Below are 17,304 nucleotides of genomic sequence, written 5' to 3'. Positions count from 1 at the left end.
TAAGAAAAGTGTGCAACAAGGTTGTATTCTTTCATCATGTATATTCAGCCTATATGCTGTGAGCAAATAATCCAAGAAGCTGGGTTCTATGAAGAAAAACGTGGCATCAAGTTTGGAGGAAGACTCATTAACAACCTGCAATATGCAGATAATATATTCTTGCTTGCTGAAAGTGAAGAGGACTTAAAATACTTACTGATGAAGATCAAAGATCATAGCCTTTGGTATGGATTGCATCTCAATGTAAAGAAAACAAAATCCTCACCACTGGAGCAATAAACAATATTCTTATCAACAGAGAAAAGATTTAAGTTGTCAAGTACTTCATTCTTCTTGGACTCACAAGCCAGCACAGTACGACATACTGAGAGACGAGTAGTAGGAGCTAGATTTAGATATATGTAAATGGTGGAGAAAAGTGTTTAAGATCTAAGGAATATAAGCAAGAAGGCAGAGGCAGGAAAGTATAAATTGATAGAAAACAAATTTACTATATGCCGAAATCAGAGTATATAAATACAGAGTAATAAAAAATATTTAAGATAGATGAAGGAGGTCCTGGGAAGCTAGATAATTTTACAAACAAAGATATTTGAGGTCGAAGAGTGTAATAAGACTAGAGTTCATTTTTAGATTAACAAACCTAGCCACAACATATAAAATAGATTGGGATTCTAGTAAGTTAGAACTGACAAGAAAACTATAAGAATGGCAGAGGGAGTAGAGCAAATGGGTAGAATCTAGATAGAAGTGAAATAGTGGAGGCCAAGTGGTCATTGAGTTCACAAAACAGGTTGACTCTAAAGATGGCGGCAACATCGGCAAATATAGTAAACCTAAGGAGGCAGCAGATATGGAAAAGGATACCACAGTTTCACTTTGAGGTGAATATGAGGGGTCAGGAGAGTCTGGGAAGAATGTGTAGCAGCGATTTGAGAAACTTTGTAATAAAATACAAGAGCAAAGCCAGGATTGGGAACACAAACTGAGTGTCAGCTGTATAACAGTCACAGATTCTAAGATTTTATGTAACAGGATTCTAAGTCAAGTAGTGTAGAATAAGAAGAGAGAATTAAAGAAAGGTCCTTGGGAAAGATCTATGTTGAAGGGAAAAAGAAAAGGAAGGACAATTGGTCTCTATTTGCTGGGAGCAACAGAGAAAGCGGGGGAGTCATGGACAAGAGCAACTGCTCCCCTTTGCCAAGAATCAGAAAAACTGAATGGCACCCAGCTACCATGACTGGACATTTTGATGAAAGATTCCGTAGAAGAATCCTGATACACACAAAAAAAACAAGAAAATACAGAACAGAATTTCAAATTTCAGGGACTCATGATTTTCCAGTCATGGAAACTGGATGAATCCCTGACACTAGCGTCCTGAGATATTATTTAAACCTTAAAGAATACAAAGTTTTCTTTAAAACAAGCAATAATTTAGCTTAATTAGTATATATATATATGCCTTAAACAGAATGAAGTACTTGGAACTGACTCAACAGCACTTAACAACAATAACAATCTTACAAGTGCTCAATAAATGTTAGTTGTTACTGTCATATGACAAAAGAGTAAAGAGCATTATTCATCCCTAGTAGTTGCAGAACTATTCTGAAATAACCCAAAGCATATTTCCATTAGCACAATCAAGGTTTTCTGGAACTCCCATTCTTCACAAAATTACCCAAAGATTGTCATGATCCCCACAGATTAAAGCTTTTGCATAGTTAATAAAGCACAGATAAACATCTTTCTGGCATTCTCTGTTTTTAGCCATGATCCCACTGATGTGAGTCATAATAATTTTAGTTCCAATACCTATTCTGAACCTGGTTTGAGTTACTGACAGTTTTCCTGCAGATGTATTGTTGTAGCCATTTTTAAATTATCTTCAGCAAAATTTTACTTGCATGTGACTTTATTTATATTGTTAGATTACTTCTTCAATCCATTGGATCATGTCCCTTTGGAATGGGCACAAATATGGATTTCTTCCAATTGGTTGGCCAGGTATCCACTTTCCAAATTTCCCAGTGTACAAGAGTGAGTGCCTCCAGTACTACATCAGTTTGTTGAAAGATTTCCATTTGTATTTCATCAATTCCCGGAGCCTTGGGGTTTGGTTTGGTTTTTGCCAATACCTTCAATGCTTGGACTACTTCCTTCAGTACCATCACTTCTTATTGATATACTACCTCTTGAAATGGGTGAACATCAATCACTTGTTTTTTGGTAGAGTGACTATGAGTTACTTCCATCTTCTTTTGATGTTTCTGTACCATTCAATATTTTGCCCATAGAATCCTTTGATAATTCCAGTCGAGGCTTGAATTTTTTCTTCAGTCCTTTCAGCTTGAGGAAAGCTTAGTGTGTTCTTCCCTTTCATTTTTCTAATTCTGGGTCTTTGCACATTTCATTATAATATTGACTTTGTCTTCATGAACTGCCCTTTGAAATTTTCAGTTCAACTCTTTGACTTCCCAATTTCTTCCATTTGCTTTAGCATTTCTGTACTGGGGAGCAAGTTTCAGAGTCTCTTCTGATATCCATTTTGGTCTTTTCTTTCTTGCCTGTTTCTTTAATGACTTTTTTGCTTTCTTCCTGTAAGATGTCCTTGATGTCATTCCATAGTTCTTCTGGTATTCGGTCATTAGTGTGTAATGCATCAAACATCTTCTTGAGATTGTCTCTGAATTCAGGTAGGATATGTTCAAGGTCATATTTTGGTTCTTGTGCATCTGTTTTACTTTTCTTCAACTTCAATTTGAACTTATGTATGAACAATTGATGGTCTGTTCTACAGCCAGCCCCTGGCATTGTTTTGGCTGATGGATATAAAATGAATCGCAATGAGTAGTAAATGAAAATTTAGCAATTTTGTGGGGAAGTTAAGTGTGGTATAGTGAATCATCTAATATCTCTCCTTGCCATAGTCTGTAACGCCCACCAAACAATGTTTCTGCCCTGCTAGGTCTGGGTAAGTGATGGTGGGAGAAGACCCTGATAGGATGACTTGATTCAGCTATGGATGTTAGCAGAGCTGATTGTAATTGTAACAACTTGGAATTCTAGGGGGTGTTTAAAATGAGCCATCTCAGAAGCAGGATGGGATCTTACTACCATCAAAGGAGAGCTAGTAGTGGAGCACGTCCGTTGGTCTCCAAGGTCCCTGCTTATTGCAGCTCTTCAACCCATGAACAGAAAGCTATGACACGAGAAGAGGGACAAAGGAGCAGCAGCAGCAAAGCCAACAGTCAGATCATAAGTCAGAGCCATAGGCTTTCCAGCCCACGGAGCAAGTAAAGCTGAGTGACATTGGGCGAGATGCTTTCTTGTAGAGTTGAGTACTTACAGGCACTTAACTGGGAGAGCTAGGTTTGCTGGTCCAGGGAGCCGGAGGTGAGTGTCCTCAAGCTGAGGTTAATGTGAATGGTGTGTCCTGTGGGCATTTACCAGTTGCTGACAGGTAAACGTGTCCTGAGAATTTCTGACCCCAAAATGTAAATTTTTAACTTTCTTGTTAAATCCCATAACAATCCCTGAGTATGATGTCTGAGCTGTGTGTGGTCATTGCAGTGGATTATCAAACCCAACTAAGGAGCAGAAAGGGTTAATGGAAGGAATGATTTGGTGCCACATATTTTTTACACTAAGGTACTAAGATTCTCCATCACATACAGTTTCATATTCTACTATAATCCATGTAGGTATAGTTGTTTATTTGTTTTTGTTTATTGGGTTTTTTTAAATTACTATTATTTGTATTGGGAAACATTTTACATAATGACCTCTTATTTTACCTGTACTTATGGGTGTTTGAAGATTCTTTTAAATCAAAAAATGCAAATTTGAACTATGCATTTTAAGTGTACACACATTCATGAAAAAATTTAGGAGGTTAAAAATGAGGTCTGTTGGTTCAGATGGTAGATAGACTGAGGGGATAACTACATAAGATTTAGAGGCTAAGCTAGTGATATACTGCTTGTTAAAAAGAGCCAATATTAAGCAAATCATAATCTCAAATGATTATGTATTCATCGAATAGACATGCTTCAATCACACAGTCACTAAAGATTACTTCTGGGAATTGAAGCCTATCTCCTAAGTACATGGATTTTTTTTATTTTTTTATTTATTTTTAATGAGATTAGATGTGTTGTTGTGAAGTGCCATCAATTCAGTTCCGACCCATAGTGACTCTGTATAGGGTTTCCAAGGAGCAGCTGGTGAGTTTGAACCATCGATCTTGTAGTTCAAATGGCTTTTCTGTCAGGCACATTAACCCATAGCACCACACCAGAATAAATATATATGTATATATATTGCAGTTTTGTTTCAAGAATACCCCAGAAATTTCAGTGCTTTTTCTACAACAGACTTTTCTGTAAGTGTAATTAATATACATTGTTGAGTGTGAGTAAATACCACTAATTTGAGATTTGATTTCTAGGCCTGCAGTCAGTTTAGGAAAGGACAACAAAACCAGATTGTGAATATTCTATTAACATGAAGGCTATTTTTTAGGAATATGAAAATCTGTCAATTAAAAATAGCATAAAAACCACTTGACATTCCAAGTAAGCAGCAATTTTGGTACTCAATATCAGATTTAATAGAACTCAACTGTAGGCAATATGAAAAAGCTCTTCTGATACAGACAATTTCAGATTTGTAATAAAAACTTTCTTATGCATAGTAAATTAATTAACAACTATGAGAGGGATTCAAAACGGTCAGAGATAAATGAGATTGAAAGATAATAGAATTTTCCACAAACTTTTAAAAGTCTCTATATGTCTGTCTATCTATATTAGGAATTCTGGTGTAGCACTGTAGGATAAGCACTGGGCTGAAAGGTCAGTTTAAATCACAAGGTCAGAGATTCAAACTCATTAGCCACTCCTCAAAAAAATCTATATAGGGTCACTGTAAGTAGGAACTAACATGATGACATGTAACAACAACAGGAACATATATATACTATATACAAAGAAATATGGAAATCATCAGACAATATCATTAATATATGCAAGTAAAATTTTGCTCAAGTTATTCAAAGACAGCTACAACAGACAGCTACAACAGTACATTGAAAGGGAACTGCCAGATGTTCAAGCCAGATTCAGACAAGGACTTGGAACTAGCGATATCAGTGCAGACGTCAGGTAGATCTTGGCTGAAAGCAGAGAATACCAGAAAGATGTTTACCTGTGCTTGATTAATTATGGAAAGGCTTTTGACTGTGTGGGCCATGACAAGGTATGGACAACATTGCAGAGAATGAGTATTTTGGAACACTTAATTGTGCTCATGAGAAACCTGTACAGTTGTTAGAACAAGGAGAGTTCCAACAAGAAGTATTAAATAGAATGGTTTAAAATTAGGAAAGGTGTGGACCAGGGTTGTAATTATTCACCTGTATGCTGAGCAAATAATTTGAGAAGTTGGATTATATGAAGAAGAATGTGGTTTCAGGATTGGAGGAAGACTCATTAACAACCTGTGATATGCAGATGATCCAACCTTGCTTGCTGAAAGTGAAGAGGACTTAAAATACTTGTTGGTGTTGTTATGTGCCGTGGAGTCGGTTCCTACTCATAGCGACCCTGTGCAGGGTTTCTGAGGCTGTAAATTTTTATGGGAGCAGAATGCCTCATCTTTCTCCCACGGAACAGCTGGTAGTTTTGAACTGTTGACCTTGTGGTTCACAGTCCGATTTGTAACCACTATGCTACCAGAGCTCCTTTACTTACTGATGAAGATTTGGCTTGCATCTCAATGTAAAGAAAACAAAAATCCTCACCACTAGACCAATAAAAAACATGATAAAGGGAGAAAAAATTGAAGTTGTAAGACTTCATTTTGGATCCACCATACTTGGATCCACCATCAACACTCATGGAAGCAGCAGTCAAGAAATCAAATGACTTATTGCATTAAGTAAATGTGCTGCACAAGACCACATTAAAGTGTTCAAGAGCAAAGATGTCAGTTTGAGGACTAAGGTGTATCTGACCCAAGCCATGGTATTTTCAACAGTCACATATGCATATGAAACTTGGACAATGAATAAGGAATGTTATACAAGGATTGATGCATTGAGTTGTGTTAGATAAGGATATTAAAAATACCACAGATTGCCATAAGAACAAACAAATCTGTGTTGGAAGAAGTCCAGCCCGAATGCTCCTTAGAAGCCAAGATGGCTAGACTCCATCTACTTGGAACATATTGGAACAACCCCCTGGAAAAGGACATCAAGTTGAAGGCAAAGAAAAAGAGGGAGACTCCCGACATGATGGCAGCAGCAATGGCTCAAGCGTAGCAGTGATTGTGAGTTGGTGCAGGACCAGGCAGTGTTTCGTTCTGTTGTACATTAAGGTCACTATGCGTTGAAACCCACTTGACAACACCTAATAACAATAGTATATAGTTTTGAGCGTTTGGTATACACATAGCACAAATTTAGGTAATTTGTAGAATCCCTCATGTGATTTGGTTCCTTGGTTTTGAGGTTTAGGGTCACGGAACTTCCAGTTAACTGGCCTATCCCCATGTTTAGTACTTCCATTCTACCTCCTTGTTTGTTGCATAGTGCCTGGGATCTTGAAATGCACAATTGATCCCTCTTCCCCCAGAGCAACAGAGGAAGAAAAAAAGTCAGGAATAGTAGGAGGAAATGGAATGTGTGGCTAATTGCCTCCATGAATGCATGCCATATTTGCCATGAGATCAGAAAACTTGGATGTTGCCTGACTACCATTACTGAACATTTTGATCAAATGGACTGAAGAATCCTGATCCCAGAAGAGGAAAATACAGAATATAATTTCAAATTCCACAGAATTAACTTTATGGAGCCATGAAGGCTGATTGCAGTCCTGAAACTATTGTTCTAAAATCATCTTTAAACATTAAGCCAAGAAAAAAAAAGGGGGGATGAATAATGCACATTTGTATGCTGTCTTGCTATTAAAACAAAATATTCTTTGAGTTTGGGGTTTTAGTTTTCTTAAACCAAACAAATGTTTACCTTAATTAGTAAGAAATTTTTTCCTCATGCATTATGCTCTTTTATGATCTATCACTACAGGGTCAACTTTATAAAAGGAACTCAAATGATTAGATAGGAACCTTAGGGTTAGTGAGTTTGTTAATAGGGGGGTCTAGGAACAACTCTGGTAGCGTAGGGGTTACGAATCAGGCTGCGAACCTCAAGGTCAGCAGTTCAAAACTACCAGCTACTCTGAGGGAGAAAGATGAGGCTTTCTGCTCCCGTAAAGATTAACAACTTCGGAAACCCTGTACAGGGTCGCTATGAGTTGGAACTGACTCCACGGCACACAACAACAACAGGAACAACTCAGAAAAGGGGGTAAAAATAGTTGCACAACTCAAAGAATGTAATCAATGTCACTGAAATGTATATATTTTTGTTAAGTGACTTTGAGTTGGTTCTGACTCATAGAAACACTGTAGAGTTTCTGAGGAGCAGCTGGTGAATTTGAACAGTTGACCTTGCAGTTCAAACTGACCTTGCAGTCCAGTGCATTATCTCACAGTGCTACACATGTAGAAACTTGATTTCATGTATTTTTTTTTCTGTGTATATGTGCAACAACAAAATAAAAAATGTAAAAGACTCTTTTTCACAGTCCTTACCTTTAAAGAGCTTTTTAATTTACTGGGTACCCAAGGAGCCTTGATAGAGTAATGGTTAAACACACAACTGTCAACCAAAAGCTTGGTGGTTTTAACCCACCAGCTGCTCTGAGGGAGAAAGATATGGCAGTCTACTTTTGTAAAAGTTTATAGCCTTGGAAACTATTCTGTTTGATAGGGTCACTATGAAACAGATACAACATAATGGTAACGTGTTTGGCAATGGATTATGCTGCAATAGCAAACAAATCTCCAATTATCAGTGGCTTTATACCAAATTTACAATTTCCTGATATTACAGAACTTTTCAAAGTATCTCTCCATGTGGTAACCTAGTTGCTCTCTATCTCAACTCATGGCTTTAATGGTTTCAGGTAAACAGAAAATATAGCTTGAAGGTTCAGTAGTGATGGTGAGAGTGGAATCATGTCATGTCTTCCAATAGTCCACTTACCATAATGTGGATATGGCTGACAAATGTGAGGGAGCCCATGAACATTTAGTCAACTCTTACTCTCAGCCACCATTTGCCAGGTTTTATGGTTTACAGATGCACTTCAAAGAATATCTAAATCGATTGGAATATATGCTCTAATAGGTTTCTCTGATGTATGTCTACATATTTAAATAATAAGAAATCACTCAACAATACCCTGACTAACTGAAAGCTGAAACTCATTCCATAGGCTTTCCATTATTGAAAACCATCTATTCTATTATTTGGAGTCCTGGTGTGGTGCTGTGGGTTAATGTGCTGGACTGCAAAACTCGATTTGAACCAAGAGGTGGGTCAAGCTCACAAGTCGCTCCTTGGAAACCCTATACAGGGTTGCTGTGGGTCAGAACCAACTGGATGTCACTTAACAACTATTTGGAAATTTTTTGTCCAAGTTGGAACACACTCAACAACACTTAATCAACAATAACATAGTAGAACTAGTTAAAATTTGAGTAATTTGGAAAAAGACAGATAGGAATTGTTAGTAAATACTATGCCCTTATTTGGAGTCCTGGTGTGGTACTATAGGATAAGCACTGGTCCATAAATTTGGTTTGAACAACAGGCCAGTGGTTCAAACTCATCATCTGCTCTTCGGAAATCCTACACAGGGTTTCAATGATTCAGAACTGACTTCTTGATGACATTTAACAACAACAACAATAGGGATTCTAAGGAGGGGCTGGTAGATTTGAACTGCTACCTTACAGTTAGAAGTTCTTTGCTTACTCTACAGCAACACATCAGAAGCTAAACTTGTATATTGCTGTTAAATGCCATTGAGTCGGTTCCTACTCATTGTGACCCAGTATAGGGTTTCTGAGGAACAGCTTGTGAGTTTGAACCTCCTACCTTATGGTTAATGGTCCAGTGCTTATGCTATAGCACAACAGCAGGATTCCTTGTACAGGCATATAATCCTAACCCTAATCCTAATCCTAATCCTAATCCTAACACTAATCCTAACCCTAATCCTACCCTAATCCTAACCCTAATCCTAATCCAAACCCTAACCCTAATTCTAATCCTAACCCTAACCCTAATTCTAACCCTAACCCTAATCCTAACCCTAACCCTAACTCTAATCCTAACCCTAACCCTAACCCTAATCCTAACCTTAACCCTAACCCTAATCCTAACCCTAACCCTAACCCTGAATTCACTAGAAATTTTCTGTCCCAGATTCTAGTTTGTTGGGCTTGTTTTTATTTTCCTTCAAATCCCAGGTTTCTATCCTTAGATAGTACAGAATGGCATACATCCCTTTAATTGACTCTTCTTTTTGCTTAAACTAGCCACAGTAGGTATCTATTATATGTAGTAATGTTTTGTATATTTTTTTTATTATGTACACTAGAAATTCTGCTTACAAAGAAAAATAATCATCTCCTGCACCTCTGGATATCCCAAATATACCAAAGAAATCTATAAGACACTACATTTTCCTACTCATGAACAGATCACTTATTCAAACAGAGTATTTGGAAACCTTCAGATCTGGAGTATTAACAAAGAACTTGTTATCATAACTGCTAATATCAATTTTTATAGTTTATTTTCACATGAATCCTTTTCCAGTTATAACTTGGGTTGTTGTTGTTGTTGTTGTTGTTATGTGCTGTGGAGTCGGTTACGACTCATAGAGACCCTGTACAGGGTTTCCGAGGCTGTAAATCTTTACGGGAGCAGAACGCCTCATCTTTCTCCCGTGGAACAGCTGGTAGTTTTGAACTGCTGACCTTTTAGTTCGCAGCCCAATTCATAACCACTATGCTACCAGAGCTCCTTTTATAACTTGGGTTAGGAAGTTTTAATCCCCTGAAAACTATAACAATCATGACTCCTTAAATTACCATTCCAACAACTGTTAATTATGATTATGGTCAAACAGCAAGTTGTTTGAAACAGTGTTTTGTCTATATTTATTCTTATACAGCATGAGTGGATATATTTTTGATACTCTGGGTATACATTTCCGAACACAATTTAATTCAACAAAAATATTTGAATACTTTATGTCTTGTTATTTTCTAGATATTGTGAAGTATTCTAGATATTGTGAAGTATACCAAAATTAAAAATACAGGAAGACAAACAGACTTGAAGTGTTTATATGACTTTTAGCAGGATACGGAGAAACACAAATACAATATGCATGTTAGCTACTTCTCGACACCTGATTAAGTCATAGGATTTCTAAGACTATACATCTTTGCATATGGGAGCAGACAGACTCACCTTTCTTACACTGAGAGGCTGGTGAGTTTGAACCACTGAATTTGCAGCCCAATGCCTAACCCACAGTGCTACCAGGGCTCCTTATACACTAAAACTACAAACCACTACCATTAAGTTGATTCCAAGTTATGTAGCCCTATACAGAGCTTCTGAGACGATAAAATTTTATGGGAGTAGATAGCCTCCCCTTTCTCCCACAAAGTAGCTGGTGGGTTTGAACCACCAACCTTGTGGTTAAGAGATCCAATGCTTATCCTACAACACCACCAGGGCTCCTTGTTTATATACCAAACACTCTATTTGTATCTTTAGTGCATCTTAAGTATATAGTAAATCCTGAATAACTACTTATTAAAGTAGAATAAAGTTGATGTTACTTAAACTAATGAGTTACAAAATGACAATCCTAAAAGTGTGGTAGGTATTTGTCATGTTCTCCTATTACCTAACATTATTTGAACCTTTCCTATAATTTAAGAATTTTCCACCATGGTGTGGTGCTGTAAGATCAGCATTGAACTGCGAACCACAAGGTCAGCAGTTCAAACCCACCAGCTGCCCCTCAGAAACCCTACACAGGGTCACTAAGAGTTGGAACCAACTTGATGGACAGCAACCATTTAAGTGTTGTCTGGCCAAGATAGAAACATCTTCTACAGTAAGGAGCAATCCAAAAACCCAACAGACATGTCAGGAGGAGATAGCAATGAAAAATGTGAGGAAGCAGATTTCATTTTCTGGTGAATGTGGAGAAATTCAGGGTGTCCAGCTTTCAACCACAATCATCTACAATATTATGCTACTTGTACAAAATGGCAGAAGGGAAAATTCTACATTCTATCAGCAGCAGTTTTCCTTCAGACAATTCTGCAATGAAGTTTGAGCACTGTTCTTGCATGTTTAGCCTTGAGTCTGACTCTCCAGATCTTCAATAGTCCTGTGAATATCCTGCCTTCCTTTTAAATAAACTTCTTTTTTTGTTTAATTTATTTAGCTAGATCTCTTTTCTGTTACTCATAACTAGGGATATTAACTTGTATAATTTGAGCAAAGCAGTTCTAAGAATTACTGATATATTAAAAATGAACGTTGATACTTGCTTTTTATACGTAGGAAATAGAGGTAATCCTGGTGATGGTAAGAATCCTGATAGAAGGAAAGTAAATATGTAGATAATGGACTAGAATCAGTTATGACCAACACTCAAGGGTCCAGTCCCTGAAATCCTGTCATCACCGAGAAGACTGGACAAGTTCTTGTAAAGATATCAAGCAGTCTAACCCTTCCAGGCTTATGTAGGGAAAAACTTAATGGCTTATTTTCCTTATTTCAACCACTATTCCCAAGATGTCCTTAGACACAGGAACTCAAAAGCTAAATTATGCAAGCACAGAAACAATAACATTTCTGACAGTCTAAGAAGCCAAACATAACCTATGTATACTAGGATTTTATTTAAATAATGTGGTGCACATTTTGTTTTCTCAGCTGCAGTCTATTGTAGTGAAATATCGACTCTTACTTTTATAAGTCCTTCCAAGGTACCACTGGAATGAATCCACCAGCTCCTGTGAATGATGAGGGACAATAATCTTCTGATTGGTGGTTTCTCCACCATAGCTACACATTAGTAGTTCCTGGGGAGATTTAATGAACACTGAAGATAGTCTCACCACTGAAGATTCTAACCTAATTGTTCAGGGGTGTGGCTTGAGCACCAAGCCTTTTTTTTTTTTTTTTTTTTTTTTTTTTTGAATTATATTATTTTTTTTTTTGTGAGGGCAATGTTTTTTTTTTTTTTTTTTTTTTTTTTTTGCCTTCCCCAGGCATTTCTAGTGAGAGCCAGTATTCAGTACTACAATTCTAGATCTTGGCCACTCTACTGCCTAGCAGTTTGTGGAAATTTGTTAGACATACACAATTGCAGGCCCTATGCCTGTCCAACTAAATGGGACCTACATTTTAACTAGACTCCCAGTTAAACTATATAAACACCAAAATTTAAGAAACCTAGACAATTTTTATATATTTTCTTTTGGAATATTTTTAAATGCTTCATAAATCTTATTGGTGAATGAAAATTGTGCTTGTATCTCAGATCTTTGGCTTGCCCTTCTTTCTTCCCCTCCATCTTTTCCCACCCCTTCCAGTTGTGTTTTGAGTCTCCTTAACAAATGTTTCTCTTTACCTCATCATGTTAATGCCAAACATGACTGAGATTATATTTTTATTCTCCATTTTTCTCTGGAAAATAGCCATTTTACAATTAACCTAGCTGGAGTTTAAAATACTGACTTTATTATAAAGCCTAAATTGCTACTAATCATGGGAGCAGCATAGAAACAAAATTTTATTGATAAAAATGCTTTTCATAAGAACAGATATTTAATTTTAAAATTAGAAAAATGTACTTTCTTATATACAGGAACAGAAAGCTTCATCTTTCTCCCGTGGAACTGCTGGTAGTTTCAAACTGCTGACCTTGAGGTTGTCAGCCCAACTCGTAACCACTTAGCTACCCGAGCTCCTTTTGTTTGTGGTAGGACATTGCCAATGTGACCAGTTTTAAATTTTAGAGAGACTTGTTCTTTTACTCTGTAAAAACATCAGTTGACAATGTTATAGATATTGTTGTTGTTGTCAGGTGACATCGAGTCAGAACCGACTCATAGCGACCCCATGCACAGCAGAATGAAACAATGTCCGATCCTGGGCCAACCTCACTACTGCTGTCACACTCTAGTCCATGAATATTAGATGTATTTTAATTTTTTAATTTTTGTGTTTTCATTTAAAGAGTATTCTAGAACCTTGATAACAGTTTTTTAAATTCAAAACCAAGAAACTGCCTTTGGAGGCATAGTTCATCATTCCTCCAGATCAAGACCAATAATCTTTGGACCTTTTCCTTCCTTACCAGAATTTCCTAATATTTGGCCTAGTTTAAATTTCAATGATCTCTTTATATCCCCATCCTGGAAGTTCTGCTGTGGTGCTGAGGGTTAATGCTCTGGACTGCATGGTCAGTTTGAACCACAAGGTCAGCAGTTCAAGCTCACCAGCTGTTCTTTGGAAACTCTATAAGCCAGAACTGATTCGCCAGTACTTAACAACAGCAACAACATCCCTAGCCTAAGAGTGACCACACTTAATTGTAACTAGTCTATCTTCTCTGGAAACATTAATTTCAAGAGGTGAAAAACCAGATATAACTGTTTATGTCTATATTTCCAGCACACGTGCCTGGCACATGCTAGGCGTTCAATAAATTTGTTCTAAGAACTAAATAATTAATTAAAAGAGTGGTATCCAAGCATACCTTTTATTCTCTAAAGTTGTAACAGTTTCTCCCAATCAAGAGACAATGCATTGAGGATCAGATGCACAGATGCCATTATCCTGTGCTTCTCTGCCGCACCGACCTTGATTTATTGCCCGTGATCCGCTTGTTCGCAGTCTATTGGTCACTGCAGCACTAGGGGGTCAGTTGTTGGTCCCGCCCAGAACACTTCAGTTCTGCTCTGCAAAGATATGTAATAACATAACTGGTCAGAGTGCCCATTTAATACAAGAAAAAGGAAACTAAACAGCCAGAATAAAGCTTCCCAAACACTGAAACCAATGGTGAATTTGGTAAACGCCCTGCAGAAGTTATGGAAGAGGAACAAGCATTCCAAAGATCCAGGAACACTGACTGATGAGATGGTTGAGCTGCGCATTCTGCTGCAGAGCAAGAATGCTGGGACAGTGATTCGCAAAGAAGGCAAGAATATTAAGGGTCTTCGCACAGACCACAATGCCAGTGTTTCAGTCCCAGACAGCACTGGCCCCGAGCGCATATTGAGTATCAGTGCTGATTTTGAAACAATTTGAGAAATTCTGAAGAAAATCATCCCTACCTTAAGAGAGCCTGCAGTTACCATCACCCACAGAAACAGCCAGCTCCCGCTGGAATCTGATACTGTGGAATGCTTAAATTACCAACACTATAAAGGAAGAGACTTTGACTTCAAGTTGAGGCTGTTGATTCATCAGAGTCTGGCAGAGGAATTATTGGGGTCAAAGGTGCTAAAATCAAAGAACTTCGAGAGAACACTCAGACAACAATCAAGCTTTTCCAGGAACGCGGTCCTCATTCCACTGACAGAGTTGTTCTTATTGGAAGAAAACCTGATAGAGTTGCGAGTGCATAAAGATCATCCTTGACCTTATATCTGAGTCACCCATCAAAGGACGTGCACAGCCTTACGATCCCAATTTTTATGATGAAACCTATGGTTATGGCAGTTTTACAATGATGTTCGATCACGGACATGGATTTCCCATGCGAGGAAGAGGTGGTTTTGATAGAATGCCTCCTGGTCGGCGTGGGCAGCCAATGCCTCCATCCAGAAGAGATTATGACGATATGAGCCCTCCACCATCTCCTGGACGAGGTGGTTGGGGTGGTAGCACCGCTAGGAATCTTCCGCTTCCTCCACCACCACCACCTAGAGGAGGAGATCTAATGGCTTATGACAGAAGAAAGAGACCAGGAGACTGCTATGATGGCATGGTTGGCTCCAGTGCAGATGAAACCTGGGATTCTGCAATAGATACATGGAGCCCGTCAGAGTGGCAGATGGCTTATGAACCACAGGGTGGCTCTGGATATGATTATTCCTATGCAGGGTGTCGTGGCTCGTATGGTGATCTTGGTGGATCTATTATTATTACACAAGTAACTATTCCCAAAGATTTGGCTGGATCTCTTATTGGCAAAGGTGGTCAGCGGAATAAACAAATTCGGTCTGAGTCTTTCAATCAAAATTGATGAACCTTTAGAAGAGTCCGAAGATCGGATCATTACCATTACAGGAACACAGGCCCAGCTACAGAATGCACAGTATTTGCTGCAGAACAGTGGGAAGCAGTATGCAGATGTTGGATTCTAATGCAAGATTTTTTTTTTTTTTCTTTTTTATAGTGTGAAGCAGTATTCTGGAAAGTTTTTCTAAGACTCCTGAAGAACTGAAGGAGTCCTGTATCTTTTTTTTTTTTTTAATCTGCTTTTATTTAAAAAGCCAACATTCCTCTGCTTCATAGGTGTTCTGCATTTGAGGTGTAGTGAAATCTTTGCTGTTCATCAGATGTAATGTTTTAGTTCCTTATAAACAGGTGGGTGGGGGAAGGGCATGCAAAAACTAACATTGAAAATTTGAAACAGCAGGAGAGTGAGTGAATTTTATTTTTTGTTCATTGTTGGTGGTTAAAAAAAAAAAATCCCCCCAGGTAATTATTGTGAACACCGTGCTTCTGTGGCCACTGTAAACAATTGGGGGGTTGGAACAGGGAGGAAGAGTAATAATAATAATCCAAATGTCCCTGGCATTCTATTGAGAACAGTGTGCACAATGTAATGCTCTTCTGTAAGAAATGCTTATGGTTTTTAAAATAAATTTAGTGAACCTAAAAAAGAGAGAGAGAGAGAGAGAGAGACAATGCATTGAGTCCTGAACTCTCTTCTATGCCTATCCATTTTTTAATTGTAGATCCCTCTAATCAATGTTATTGTCATTGTTGTTAAATGCCTTCAATTTAATTCTGCTTCAGAGTGACCCTGTATAGGGTTTCTGAGGAGAAGCTGGTAGGTTTGAACTTCTGAGCTTGTGGTCAGCAGTCCAGTGCTTATCCTAGAGCTCCGCAGAAATTAAGCATCCACAAAGAACAACCTCTGGTGTACTTTTCCATCTTGAAAACCATGCTACTCAACACAGAACAAAGAACACATATCAAGCAGTTCTTACCCTGAATATAATTTTCAAACATGTCAAAAGTATGTCTTCTAGACATTTTACATATCCCATGCAACTCCATGCCAATCTTTGAGATTTTCCTGAGTTATGCTCCTTCTATCAGCAGATACTCCTTTGTGATAGTAGTGAGGGTAACAGTGGCTCTTAGTTTCCTGGAATGCTCCCTGCAAAGTCACACTGGTTTTGGCTGGGAGATCCCCCATTTCTCCTTCATTAAGTGATCATTTACTATTTCCTTTTCCTTTCTAATAATAAAAATAGATTATTTTTATGCCATACAAGTAGCAAGAGTCTAAATTTAAGGCATCTTTGCCTTTACTGATTTAATGTGTTCTCCTCTTGACATACAACTTATATAATAAGTTCATATAAAATATTTATTAAATGCTAATTTACCATATGTGTCACTTTAGGATCAGCACTGGACCACAAACCACAAGGTCAGCAGTTAAAACAAAACCAGCTGCTCCTTGGAAACCCTATACAGGGTTGCTATGAGTCATAACTGACTTGACCATCTCGATGGCATTGAACAATAATTTACTACGCGGGGTCCTAGTGTGGCACTATAGGATAAATATTGGACTGCTAACTGAAAAACCAGTGGTTCAAATCCACCAGTTACTCCTTGGAAACCCTATATAGGATCTCTAAGAGTTGGACTCAACTCTACAGCATTGAAAAGCAACAGCTATTTACTACGTGATAGAAAACAAAAACTGATCATTATTTGAGTAGTTCTTAGACCAGTACAAGGATCAGTGGTCTAAGAACTTCTTAAATTTGGTGAGCAGTGAACACAATGGTTAAGTGCTTATCTGCTAAACTAAAGGTTGGTCTTATTTCTTCAGTGAACTGAAATTACACATTGTTTCTGAGCCATTATAGTGTTACATTTGTATTTAATTGGTGATTTTATGTTGATGTGTTCATAGGTACTCACCACCTGTCTCCTAATGGTTATAAGAATGAGAGAGTGTCTGCAGTTCTGTTTGCTATTCATGTTGTGCTGTTGAGGGCAGATATGGCTGGTGTTAGCCACTATTTATTTTATCAGGTAGTGTCATAGGCCTGGTTTTCTAGAGAAGCAAAACCAGTGAAAACTAT

At 37.8% G+C, this 17,304-nt stretch overlaps 1 pseudogene; it reads left to right on the top strand.

The window, feature by feature from the left end:
- Positions 1-806: 806 nt before the first annotated feature.
- Positions 807-15,399, top strand: LOC102817327 (annotated as a pseudogene).
- Positions 15,400-17,304: the final 1,905 nt, after the last annotated feature.

This window comes from Chrysochloris asiatica, unplaced genomic scaffold (genome assembly GCF_000296735.1).
Source record: "Chrysochloris asiatica unplaced genomic scaffold, ChrAsi1.0 scaffold00013, whole genome shotgun sequence".
In the NCBI taxonomy this organism is placed as follows: domain Eukaryota; kingdom Metazoa; phylum Chordata; class Mammalia; order Afrosoricida; family Chrysochloridae; genus Chrysochloris; species Chrysochloris asiatica.
Note: the sequence above shows the minus strand (reverse complement) of the source record. Positions and strands in the feature narration are given on the sequence as shown.